Genomic DNA, 12,958 nt, shown 5'->3' with positions numbered 1-12,958 from the left:
GTGGAAGTTTGTCACATTTGAGCTGTAAAATAATGACCTTAGACGGTGATTGGACACATTATCTTGAACCTTTATCACACTTTTCTGTGGCTGTTGAATTCAACATTTCAGTCAAAATAAAACCGTCCTTGAGGTTTCTACTTTGGTTGTACGCCGTGTAACATTGGGAAGCGGCGACATTCACGCAGCAGGAAGGAAGCTACGCAACGACAGGAAACACCTCGGAGCCACGCCCATGTTTCACATTCCAGGACGGTCGGAGGCTTTAGCGGGGAACGTGTCTCGCCGCGAGCACCGACGCGGCTGTGGACGGACGCCGCTAATCCACGACCCACATCTGGAGTTTAATCTGACAAACGAAAGGCTAAATTTAGCACAATTTCCTCTTAGCGCTTGTCGTTTAGCTTGTTTTGTAGCGTAAACGGTTAAAATCCAAACTGAATTCAAAACCTGTCTCTCTGCACATGTGCCATCTTCAGCTTTTAAGAGCATTTTAAGGTAAAAAAAAAAAAGGATTTATTCCATTTTAAAATATCTCATAAAGGTTCACAATAAAGTTTTTCAAGCCTTATTTACATTTACTTCAGTTGAGTTGTGCTACTTTTACTTGAATAATTACCGTATTTTCCGGACTATAAGTCGCACCAGCCAAAAAATGCATAATAGAGAAGAAAAAAACATATATAAGTCGCTCCGGAGTATAAGTATATAAGTATAAATATAAGTATAAGTCGCACCCCGGCCAAAACTATGAAAAAAGGTGTGACTTATAGTCCAGAAAATACGGTATTTCCTTTGGACTGTTCTACGCCTCTTCTCGTGTCAGAAAACCTTCGAAAAAACGCAAAGAAAAGCAAAAACAAGACGCGACGTTGGGACATGCTATGACAAAAAGAGGGGGCAAAATCGCGCCCGTGGTACGTGATGGCGTTCGACTCCCGTGGGCGTCGACCTCTGCGTCGGGGCCATTCAGGGCGGTTCAGTTGGCCACATGTTTGACTTTAATCTGATGTTTAATCCAGAGCTCCGGGTCACATGCCATCACTGAGATTAAACCCACGTCCTTTCAGCTCCCGCACAACAACAACCGCCACGGCAAATGTGTGCGTTGCTCAAGGGCACGGCGAGGCACAATCGCCCGCTCACTTATCTCGGGTGGAATATTGACCCAGTCGGAGGTTTCCCACGGCGATACATCTGCGGCAAGCGCAACTACGAGATGGATTCATTCAGAAAATAATGATGTCGCACGCCGATTATAATGTGTTTCTGTTTCAGTTAAGAGCTTGTTAAAAAAAGAAAGAAAGAAAGAGGGAAAATGAAAAGGTGAAAAAAGAAAAGAATGTGAAAGAGGGGACAAGGAGAGAAAGAGAGAAAAAGAGGGGGGAGAAGGGAAGAGAAATACAAAGAGGAAAAGAAAGAAAAAAGAAAATGATTAGGTGAAAAAAGAAGAAAAGAATGTGAAAGAGGGAAAAAGACTGAAAGAAAGAAGGGAAAAAGAGGAAAAGAGAGAGAAAGAGGGGGAAATACAAGAAGGAAAGAGGTATAAAGAGAAAGAAAGAGATGGAAAAGAAAGAACAAAGAAAGAATGGAGGAAAATGAATAGGTGACAAAAGAGGAAAAGAATGTGAAAGAGGGGAAAAAAGAGAAAGAAAGAAGGGAAAAGAACAAATAGAGGAAAAGAGAGCGAAAGAGGTCAAAAAGAAAAGAAGGAAAGAAAAAGAAAAGGACGAAAAGAACATGAAAGAGGGGAAAAGACTGAAAGAAAGAGGGGGAAAAGAGGGGGAAAAGATGAAAAGAGAGAGAAAGAGGGGGGAATACAAGAAGGAAAGAGGTGAAAAGAGGAAAAGAAAGAAATAAAGAGGAAAAAAAATAGGTGACAAAAGAAGAAAAGAATGTGAAGGAGGGGAAAAAGAGAGAAAGAGAGAGAAAGCGGGAAAAAAGAAGGCAAGAGGAAGAAAAAGAGGAAAAGATAGAAAGAGGAAAATTATTAGGTGAAAAAAGAATAAATGAACATGAAAGAGGGTAAAAGAGAAAGAAAAAGAGGGGAAAAAGTAAAATGAAAAGAAAAGAGAAAGAAGGGGGGAAAGAAAGACATATAAATAAAAACAAAACGACAAAGTTTCAATTAACCTGAATAAAAATAGATAAGGTAAAGTATTTGTGTAGTTAATCGTCTAATCTTATCATTTCAGCTCTAATTTGAGTGAGCCATTAACATCAGACTGCAGGATTTTAATTGATTTAATTTGTATTGTTCAGGACCAGATTATTACCTAATCCCTGATGACCAAGGTTTTATGTTTTGTTTCCTTGTTCTTTTGCTCATAATGCACTGGTTTTGTAAGATTCTGTATTTCAAATATCGTCTGACATTCTTATTACACACACATTTCTATCTTAAGTGTACATAAAGTGAACATTCGGTGCGATGAATGAGGTTAAGTGCGTTTCATTCATCTAAAAAGCAACAAAAAATAACGCTGTAAAGCTATTTTTGCATTTTAACATCACTTTTTCCTGTTCACAGTCCATCAAACTTCATCTAATTCACATTTAAAACACTACAACATCCATCAAACTTCATCTAATTCACATTTAAAACACTACAACATCCATCAAACTTCATCTAATTCACATTTAAAACACACAAAAAACATCAAACTTCATCTAATTCACATTTAAAACACAAAAAAACCATCAAACTTCATCTAATTCACATTTAAAACACTAAAAAAACATCAAACTTCATCTAATTCACATTTAAAACACTGCAACATCCATCAAACTTCATCTAATTCACATTTAAAACACTACAACATCCATCAAACTTCATCTAATTCACATTTAAAACACTAAAAAAACATCAAACTTCATCTAATTCACATTTAAAACACTAAAAAACATCAAACTTCATCTAATTCACATTTAAAACACTAAAAACATCAAACTTCATCTAATTCACATTTAAAACAGTAAAAAAACATCAAACTTCATCTAATTCACATTTAAAACACAAAAAAACATCAAACTTCATCTAATTCACATTTAAAACACTAAAAACATCAAACTTCATCTAATTCACATTTAAAACAGTAAAAAGCCATCAAACTTCATCTAATTCACATTTAAAACACTAAAAAAACATCAATCTTCATCTAATTCACATTCAAAACACTAAAAAACATCAAACTTCATCTAATTCACATTTAAAACACTAAAAAACATCAAACTTCATCTAATTCACATTTGAAACAGTAAAAAACATCAAATTTAATCTAATTCACATTTAAAACAGTAAAAAAACATCAAACTTCATCTAATTCACATTTAAAACACTAAAAAACATCAAACTTCATCTAATTCACATTTAAAACACTAAAAAACCATCAAACTTCATCTAATTCACATTTAAAACACTAAAAAACATCAAATTGAATCTAATTCACATTTAAAACAGTAAAACGTGCATCAAACTTCATCTAATTCACATTTAAAACACTAAAAAACCATCAAACTAATTCACATTTAAAACAGTAAAAAGTGCATCAAACTTCATCTAATTCACATTTAAAACACTACAACATCCATGAAACTTCATCTAATTCACATTTAAAACACTAAAAAAGATCAAACTTCATCTAATTCACATTCAAAACACTAAAAAACTTCAAACTTCATCTAATTCACATTTAAAACACTAAAAAACATCAAACTTCATCTAATTCACATTTGAAACAGTAAAAAACATCAAATTTAATCTAATTCACATTTAAAACAGTAAAAAAACATCAAACTTCATCTAATTCACATTTAAAACACAAAAAAAACATCAAACTTCATCTAATTCACATTTAAAACACTAAAAAACCATCAAACTTCATCTAATTCACATTTAAAACAGTAAAACGTGCATCAAACTTCATCTAATTCACATTTAAAACACTACAACATCCATGAAACTTCATCTAATTCACATTTAAAACACTAAAAAAACATCAAATTTAATCTAATTCACATTTAAAACAGTAAAAAACCATCAAACTTCATCTAATTCACATTTAAAACAGTAAAACGTCCATCAAACTTCATCTAATTCACATTTAAAACACTACAACATCCATCAAACTTCATCTAATTCACATTTAAAATGCAACATCCATCAAATTTCATCTAATTCACATTTAAAACACTAAAACGTCCATCAAACTTCATCTAATTCACATTTAAAACACTACAACATCCATCAAACTTCATCTAATTCACATTTAAAATGCAACATCCATCAAATTTCATCTAATTCACATTTAAAACACTAAAAAACATCAAACTTCATCTAATTCACATTTAAAACACTAAAAAACATCAAATTTAATCTAATTCACATTTAAAACAGTAAAAAACATCAAACTTCATCTAATTCACATTCAAAACACTAAAAACATCAAACTTCATCTAATTCACATTTAAAACACTAAAAAACATCAAACTTCATCTAATTCACATTTAAAACACTAAAAAACATCAAATTGAATCTAATTCACATTTAAAACAGTAAAAAACATCAAACTTCATCTAATTCACATTTAAAACACTAAAAACATTAAACTTAATCTAATTCACATTTAAAACACTAAAAACATTAAACTTAATCTAATTCACATTTAAAACACTAAAAAACATCAAACTTCATCTAATTCACATTTAAAACACTAAAAAAACATCAAATTTAATCTTATTCACATTTAAAACAGTAAAAAAACATCAAACTTCATCTAATTCACATTTAAAACAGTAAAACGTGGTTAAAAGTCCCTCACGTGGTTGTTATTATCGCGTTTGTTGCGTGAGTTTCGCGTCACGTCGCACAAACTCCTCTCGTCATCTTCTTTTTTACCTTTGGACACGTTTCTTCTCCAGCTCCTCTTCGTTTTTAAAGTCGAGCTCAATCCCTTCGACGCCTGTGGCTTTTTTTATTCCCGTCGTTGTGGCGGTTTTGGTTCTTGCCAAACTAAAGACGCGCTTCACCTCTGAGCCGCTCTTAAGCCGCCGTCAATCACCGCGAGCGCGTTGCCATGGGAGACCGCAAGCCCCGCCCCCCGAGACGACGGCCAGCAAAACAATGCATTTTTAATGAAGAATATAAAAGAATTAAAATGTAACCGCCAAAGAGTACTTTACTTATACGTGAATAAATAAATGAATACAGAAATAAAAACAGAAATAAATAAATACAGAAATAAAAACATAAATAAATAAATACAGAAATAAATGAATACATAAATAAATAAATACAGAAATTAAAACAGAAATAAATAAATACAGAAATAAATAAATACAGAAATGCAGAAATTAATAAATTAATACAGAAATTAAAACAGAAATAAATAAATACAGAAATAAATGAATACATAAATAAATAAATACAGAAATGCAGAAATTAATAAATAAATACAGAAATAAAAACAGAAAAAAATAGTTACAGAAATAAATACAGAAATAAAAACAGAAATGCAGAAATAAATTAATACATAAATAAATGAATAAATAAATACAGCAATTAATAAATAAATACAGAAATAAAAACAGAAATAAATTATTACAGAAAAAAATACAGAAATAAAAACAGAAACAAATAAATACAGAAAAAAAACTGAAATACATGAATAAATAAGTACATTTTGCTGACCACTTTATCTGATTGAAATAAAAAAAATACAAAATCAGGACATAATTTTGACCAAAACAAAAGAGAACATTCCATGCAGCTGTGGTATTGTTAATGTGGCATTAAAGATGTAAATATATAGTTTTGAACTACAAGAGTTTTGTGTGTTACTCTGTGCTGCCCTCTGCTGGAGTCATACGTAGAATACATGCAACTCCTTAACAATAAAAGCCACTCCAAAACTCAAAACTGTTTTACATTTAAAACATTTAGACTCGCCTGGTAGATCCAAATACAACTTTACATTTGTCTCTTCACTATAATTCTATAATTGTGCGCACCACGGATTGGGAACGTCAAAACTTTCCTTCTCTGATTTAAAATGTGTTTGCACTTGAACGAATAAGTTTAGCCAAATTATTCTTCAACATAGTCACAGTTTCCGAAGCGTATCAGTGGTCTCCATGGTCCCACGTTCCAGGTTTTGCATGCTTCGCTTTTAGCAAATTCTGTACAACATCCATCAAACTTCATCTAATTCACATTTAAAACACTAAAAAAACCATCAAACTTCATCTAATTCACATTTAACACACTAAAACGTGCATCAAACTTCATCTAATTCACATTTAAAACACTAAAACGTGCATCAAACTTCATCTAATTCACATTTAACACACTAAAACGTGCATCAAACTTCATCTAATTCACATTTAAAACACTAAAACGTCCATCAAACTTCATCTAATTCACATTTAAAACACTAAAACGTCCATCAAACTTCATCTAATTCACATTTAAAACACTAAAAACCATCAAACTTCATCTAATTCACATTTAAAACACTAAAAACCATCAAACTTCATCTAATTCACATTTAAAACACTAAAAAACCATCAAACTTCATCTAATTCACATTTAAAACACAAAAAAACCATCAAACTTCATCTAATTCACATTTAAAACACTAAAAACCATCAAACTTCATCTAATTCACATTTAAAACACTAAAACGTGCATCAAACTTCATCAAATTCACATTTAAAACACTAAAACGTGCATCAAACTTCATCAAATTCACATTTAAAACACTAAAAACCATCAAACTTCATCTAATTCACATTTAAAACACTAAAACGTGCATCAAACTTCATCAAATTCACATTTAAAACACTAAAAACCATCAAACTTCATCTAATTCACATTTAAAACACCAAAACGTCCATCAAACTTATTATATTATATAATATTCAAGCCCACAGGTGAAGCGTCGGTTCAACACAATCCCAGAATCGTCGGCCAACACCTCATATTTTAAGGACTTGTGGAGGCTTCACGCGTTTCATTTCATTCACAGAAAAAAACGCTTCAGGCAAAATACGGTTTATTATTCATTATTCAAGAAAACAGCGACCGATTCACGTTCACAACATCATTCGTCGCGTCACCGAAGCTTTTATTGTACGTCAGAATGTACTTGTTGCCAACAGCATAAGGCATTTGGTCTTTAAAAGAGAAAACTGAAATTATAAACTCTTCAGGAATCAGTTTTTTTACCTTTATTAATGATGTTTGTGTGAGTTGAGGTTAATGGCACTTCACCTGCTTTTAATTCACAAAAAAGCTTCACCTTTCACGATACACAGAAAGTAAACTTTACCTTTCCTGTACGGTCTATTATTTCATGATATTAATATTGATATTTAAATGTATTGCGTATTTCTTTACTGCCCATTATGTAACGAGGAAGACTTGTTGCTATGAAATGGGCAGCTAAAGGCAATCCAACATACATGGCGTGACCGGTAGAGTGGCCATTCCGGTTTCATTAGTGGCCAGGCCCTTTTCTTCTTCCTCGCCCCACCACTTCCACTTCCACTTCCACTTCCACTTGCTCCGCCATATTAAGTTCCACCTGAAACAAATGGCCCATGAGTGTGTGACTGGCCCATGACGCCCGCTGTGGTGGTAGAGCCCTCAATCCAGCGCTCGCGTCAGATCAAGGGGCTGATGCATGAGGGAGTGGACATGATTGGGAAAGGTTGTGATTAAATGTCGCTTATTGATGACATCACAGAGAGATTCTGTCATAGAACTCAGTTCTACTTTTTATAATATTAAGGGAGTGTCTACAGAGCCGCGGCGCGCGGACGAAACTGCCATGTTATTTTGTGCCGCGGCTCCTGAAACTGCTGCGCTATTTGACCCGTTTTTGACCGCGCCGGGTTAAGGTCAGGTTTAGGGTTAGGGTTAGGGTTAGGGTTAGGGTTAAGGTCAGGGTCAAGGTTAGGGTTAAGGTTAAGGTTAAGGTTAGGGTTAGCCAGGGTTAGGGTTAGGGTTAAGGTTAAGGTTAAGGTTAAGGTTAGGGTTAGGGTTAAGGTTAAGGTTAAGGTTAAGGTTAAGGTTGAGGTTAAGGTTAGCCAGGGTTAGGGTTAAGGTTAAGGTTAGGGTTAAGGTTAGGGTTAGGGTTAGCCATGAGGTTATATGGCAGTGCAGCGGTTCCTGAAACTGCTGGATTAGGGTTAGGGTTTAGGTTAGGGTTAAGGTTAGGGTTAGGGTTAGCCATGAGGCTATAGGGTTAGGCAAGGTAAGGCAAGGCAAGTTTATTTGTAGAGCACATTTCATACACAAGGCAATTCAAAGTGCTTCACACAGCAGGAAAAATGCATTCAAATCACAAAGAAATTACAGAAATACAATAAAATTAACTAAATTAAAAATTATCAATCCAACTGATTTTCTAAACTAATAAAATCACAAACAAAAGAGAAGAGTGCAAAGAAAAAATCCCTTCAGTCATATGCGCAGCTAAACAAAACTGTTTTTAGCTTAGAACATTGTCAGAGTAGAAGCCTGTCTCACATCTTCAGGAAGACTGTTCCAGATTTTAGCTGCATAAAACTGAAACGCAGATTCCCCATGTTTTGTCCTGACTCTGGGCACCAGCAGGAGGCCGGTCCCTGAGGTCCTCAGAGTCCGAGATGGTTCATATGGCACTAACATATCCAAGATGTACTTTGGTGCTAGGCCATGGAGAGACTTGTACACAAGCAGAGCTGCTTTAAAGTCTATTCTCTGAGCCACAGGGAGCCAGTGCAGAGACCTGAGAACAGGACTAATGTGATCATACTTCCTGGTTCTAGTCAGGACCCGAGCAGCAGCGTTCTGGATGTACTGCAGCTGTTTTACAGCTCGTTTGGAGAGGCCAGTGAGCAGGCCGTTACAGTAGTCTAATCTACTGGAGACAAACGCGTGGATAAGTCTCTCTAAATCTGGTTTTGACACTATATTTTTGATTTTGGCAATGTTTTTTAGATGGTAAAAAGCTGCTGATGTTATTGATTTGACGTGGCTATTAAAGTTCAAGTCTGAGTCCATTATTACCCCCAGATTTCTAATTTGGTTTGTAGGTTTTAGAGCGAGACTCTGGAGGTGACCGCTAACACTTTCTCTTTGTTTCTGTGGGCCAAAAACGATTATTTCAGTCTTGTCTGAGTTCAGCTGGAGAAAGTTGTTTTGCATCCACAAACTGATCTGTTGGATGCAGTGACAGAGTGAATCTACTGGTCCATAGTCACCTGCCGATAGTGAAACATAGATCTGAGTGTCGTCTGCATAATTGTGATAGGACACATTTTCACTGCGTATCAACTGACCCAACGGCAGCATGTAGAGGTTGAACAGAAGGGGACCCAGGACTGACCCTTGGGGCACTCCACAGGTCAGGGTCATGTGGTCTGAGACACAGCTACCAATTTCAACAAAGTACTTCCTGTCTTCCAGATAGGACCTTAACCAGTTTAGGGCAGTGCCAGTGATGCCCACCCAGTCCTCTAGTCTCTGTAAGAGGATCCCATGATCGACAGTGTCAAAAGCAGCACTCAGATCTAACAGAATTAAGACTGAGGCTTTGCCTCACTCCACCTCTGCATAGGTGGGGGCCATTTCTCTTAAACAGGTCCTCTCGTTTCCAGAATAGATAGAAGTTCTCAATATAGTGTAGTCCTCTCGGGGAACACTCTTTGGACAGCCATGTGTTCAGCTGAAGAAGCCGGCTAAACTTGTTTATCCTCCTGTCGATGTTTGGAAGAGGTCCACTTATGAATGTTTTGATTTCCATTTTATCAAGCACGTCGAATAACTTCAGGAAGTCTTTTTTCAAAACTTCAGTCTGTTCCCGCCGCATGTCCACTGCACCCACGTGCACAATCAGCTGTTTAGCTCCTCCATGCTTAGCCATAATATTTGGAAGGAGTGACGTTATCTCAGAAACAGTGGCGCTTGGAAGAGAATGTGTGTTTATCTTTTCATGCGTCACGTGACTTATCGCGCCGTCCCCAACTAAAACAATCTCCGTGACCTTGGCTCCTGGCACAGATCCTCCTCGCTGTATTTTGGCCACGTCATCTTTCCTTTTTTCATTTGATTCCATCTCTGAAAGTGGTAAAAATCTGTTGGTGAGCTGTATTTTAGGTGACTTCACGTTATCTTTGTATCGTTTAGGCTTTGCTCCAAGTTTGTTCCAAGAAACAGCCTGGTCTTTCTGGTTTTTAGACAGTTTTGGAAACGACACAGAGTCACTGCGGTTTAGGTTGAAAGTAGCAGTTTTTCTTGTAAAAAGTGTGCTCTTCTTACCGTCGGTTGACACAGGAATGGTATCGTGAAGAACTTTTTCAGATTCCAAAACAAATATCCGTGTTTTCAGCTCATTAATTTCTTGTTGATATTTCCGACAGCGTTCACAGTCTTTCTCCCTTCTTCTCACGGACATGTCGCTGGCGTCAGATATGTCGTTAAAACTGGAAAAATGTTCTTAAAATCCTTGGTTTACTTGAAAAAGTCTAAAGCAAAAATGTTTGGAAGACAAAAACTGATTAAAAAGCAAAATAAATAAGGAAAGCAGCGATAGCAAGCTGAGCGAGCAAAAAAAGCGTGTGCACTCTTCGGAAGCAGGATTAATACACTAGAGGGTTAGGGTTAGGGTTAGGGTTAGGGTTAGGGTTAGGGTCAGGGTTAGGGTTAGGGTCAGGGTTAGCCGGGTTAGGGTTAGGGTTAGGGTTAGGGTCAGGGTTAGCCATGAGGCTATATGGCAGTGCCGCGGTTCCTGAAACTGCTGGGCCATTTGACCGCGCCGCGGCTCTGCAGCCACGGCCTAATATTAAACTTTCATTTTTCTTGACAAACTGCAACTGAAAAATATACATAATGTCATATGTACTTTAAGCAACCAAATTGAGTTCTGGTTTTGCCAGCCACAAGCGGCATTTTCACCTTTAAGAGGCAAAGATTCATTATCACTAAACCAACATTTGAACAATAAGTGACACGGTCAGACACAAATGCATTCAAGTGTATTTATTAAATGCCTCATTAAAAGCCTTCAGCCTTCGACCCTGGCAGGAGAGACCTCTGCAGGAGAGACCTCTGCAGGAGAGACCTCTGCAGTGGATTGTGAGTGGCTCCTTCGGCTGGTTGCCCGTAGAAACCACACTCAGGTGCAGAGGATCGGAAGGAGGCAGTGGGTGACTCTTTAGGCCTCGTTTGCTGGACCAACAAAAACAAACGTGTTAGAAAGCATTTTATTTAAGAGTCAATTTATTATTTTGAAAAATCGATGTATTTATAGTTTTTCTGATGCAGGTATCACAGTGTTTAAAGCCGAGGATCAGATTTCACTGGATGCTCTGGGTGTGTTCTGCTCAAAGACACAAAGACGTGGGATTCTATAGATGGCATTACTTTAATACTCAATTCCAACACAGACTCTAAACTGACAGTGTGTCCTTGGGCAAGACACTGCTCATGGCATGTATGAAGTCGTTCAGGTCCTTCATCAGCTGCTCCCTATCAGCTGCAGGAGACACAACAGCAGGAGAAATCTTATTCTTAATATAGCTCTTTTAGATCAATATTGCAGTTCATCAGGAACAAAAACATTCATGTTACATTACTTAGGCTTACTAGATGATTCAAATAGGAAATACTTACATAATTTTATATCTGAAAGGCTGAATATTAAATTATAGAAGAAATGTTTATTAAGGTGATTATTACACATCCTACCAAAGAATGAGTACCTCGAGTCACGTTCAGTTTTGTGGAGATGACGTCATTGCTTCATTTAGAGCATTGCTTCACTCACGCTCCAATTATGTCAATGTGTGATGATCCCCTCATATTATAGTTTTTTTTTTGCATAATAGACACTCATTTTTCAACAGTGATTAATGAGTCAAGTTCTGATACAGACTTTAAACTAAAGCTCCATCAGGATGATCTGAAGCAGCATCTGGAGGAGGTTAAGCACAAATGAACTGCCTCATAATCCGTCGCAGTGTCTGGGTCTGGTAAAGCTCGCTTTTAAGGTTTAAAACAACTTCATTCCACTTTAAACTGATTAATAAGGTTTGTGTAAAAGACGGATCAAAAATTGAAGTAAAATTGTGCAAGAAAGTAACTCTGAATAGTATTTTTCAAGTGTACTATACTTTTACTCACAGCAGTACTTGTGCTAGTAACTGAGCACATTATCAGCCACATACTTTCTCTTGATTACACATTTTAGTACATCTTTCAACATGTAGAACTTTGAATTGAGCAGTGGGTGATTGTTCCTCTGTTCACAGTGATCATGAAGCCTGTGACCGTGACTCTGCTCGTTGCCGTGACGCTCATGTCAATTACAGCCATCTGTAAGTATCTGAAACAACTCCATAAACATCAGAGACATCTACAGTTTAAAGGACTTCAAGACATAAAATCAAGAGGACAAGTTTTTGGAGCCAATTCCAAACAAATAACAAATATTAACAATTGTAGATCATACGTTTTCAAAAATAACATGCAATTGTAACATCAACACATTATAGAACCTAAATGCAACCTATTCTGTGAATATAATATATACTGTATCTATGCTTCTTGTCTCTAGATGGCGCTCCTACCGGTGAGTAAAGTCAGAAGACCACTCATTATCTGGTTATTTCCAGACAGAAAACCATGAACATACTTGAGAATAGATAGATATTACTAAACTTAAAGGCACTACTGCAGCTCTAGCTTTAGCACAGCTTTAGCTTTAGTGCAGCTCTAGCTTTAGCTTTAGCTTTAGCTTTGAAGCAGCTTTTTTCCAGTGGAAAAGTGAAGCTGGGTGGCCCACCCTTGCACAGCCAATCAATTCTCACCTCAAAGTGTAATAGTAGGACGCAGACACCTCTTTCTTACAAGTTTGTGTTCATCGAATGTTTCACATTTGGATGCAGACAGCGCTCAGCAGTCTGATTTTGACTC

The 12,958-nt window shown here is 36.3% G+C and overlaps 1 long non-coding RNA gene across 1 annotated transcript; it reads right to left on the bottom strand.

Annotated features, from left to right (window-relative positions):
- Positions 1–11,014: 11,014 nt before the first annotated feature.
- Positions 11,015–11,221, bottom strand: LOC140371896 (uncharacterized). Its single transcript, XR_011928502.1, has 2 exons — positions 11,106–11,221; positions 11,015–11,075 (listed from the first exon to the last, which is right to left on the bottom strand). It is a non-coding gene; the product is annotated as an uncharacterized lncRNA (long non-coding RNA).
- Positions 11,222–12,958: the final 1,737 nt, after the last annotated feature.

Source organism: Eucyclogobius newberryi, unplaced genomic scaffold, assembly GCF_026437365.1.
Source record: "Eucyclogobius newberryi isolate DKJ021-1_F unplaced genomic scaffold, fEucNew1.0.hap1 SCAF_22, whole genome shotgun sequence".
In the NCBI taxonomy this organism is placed as follows: Eukaryota; Metazoa; Chordata; class Actinopteri; order Gobiiformes; family Gobiidae; genus Eucyclogobius; species Eucyclogobius newberryi.
The sequence above is the reverse complement of the archived record's forward strand: the minus strand, read 5'-3'. Positions and strand labels throughout refer to the sequence as shown.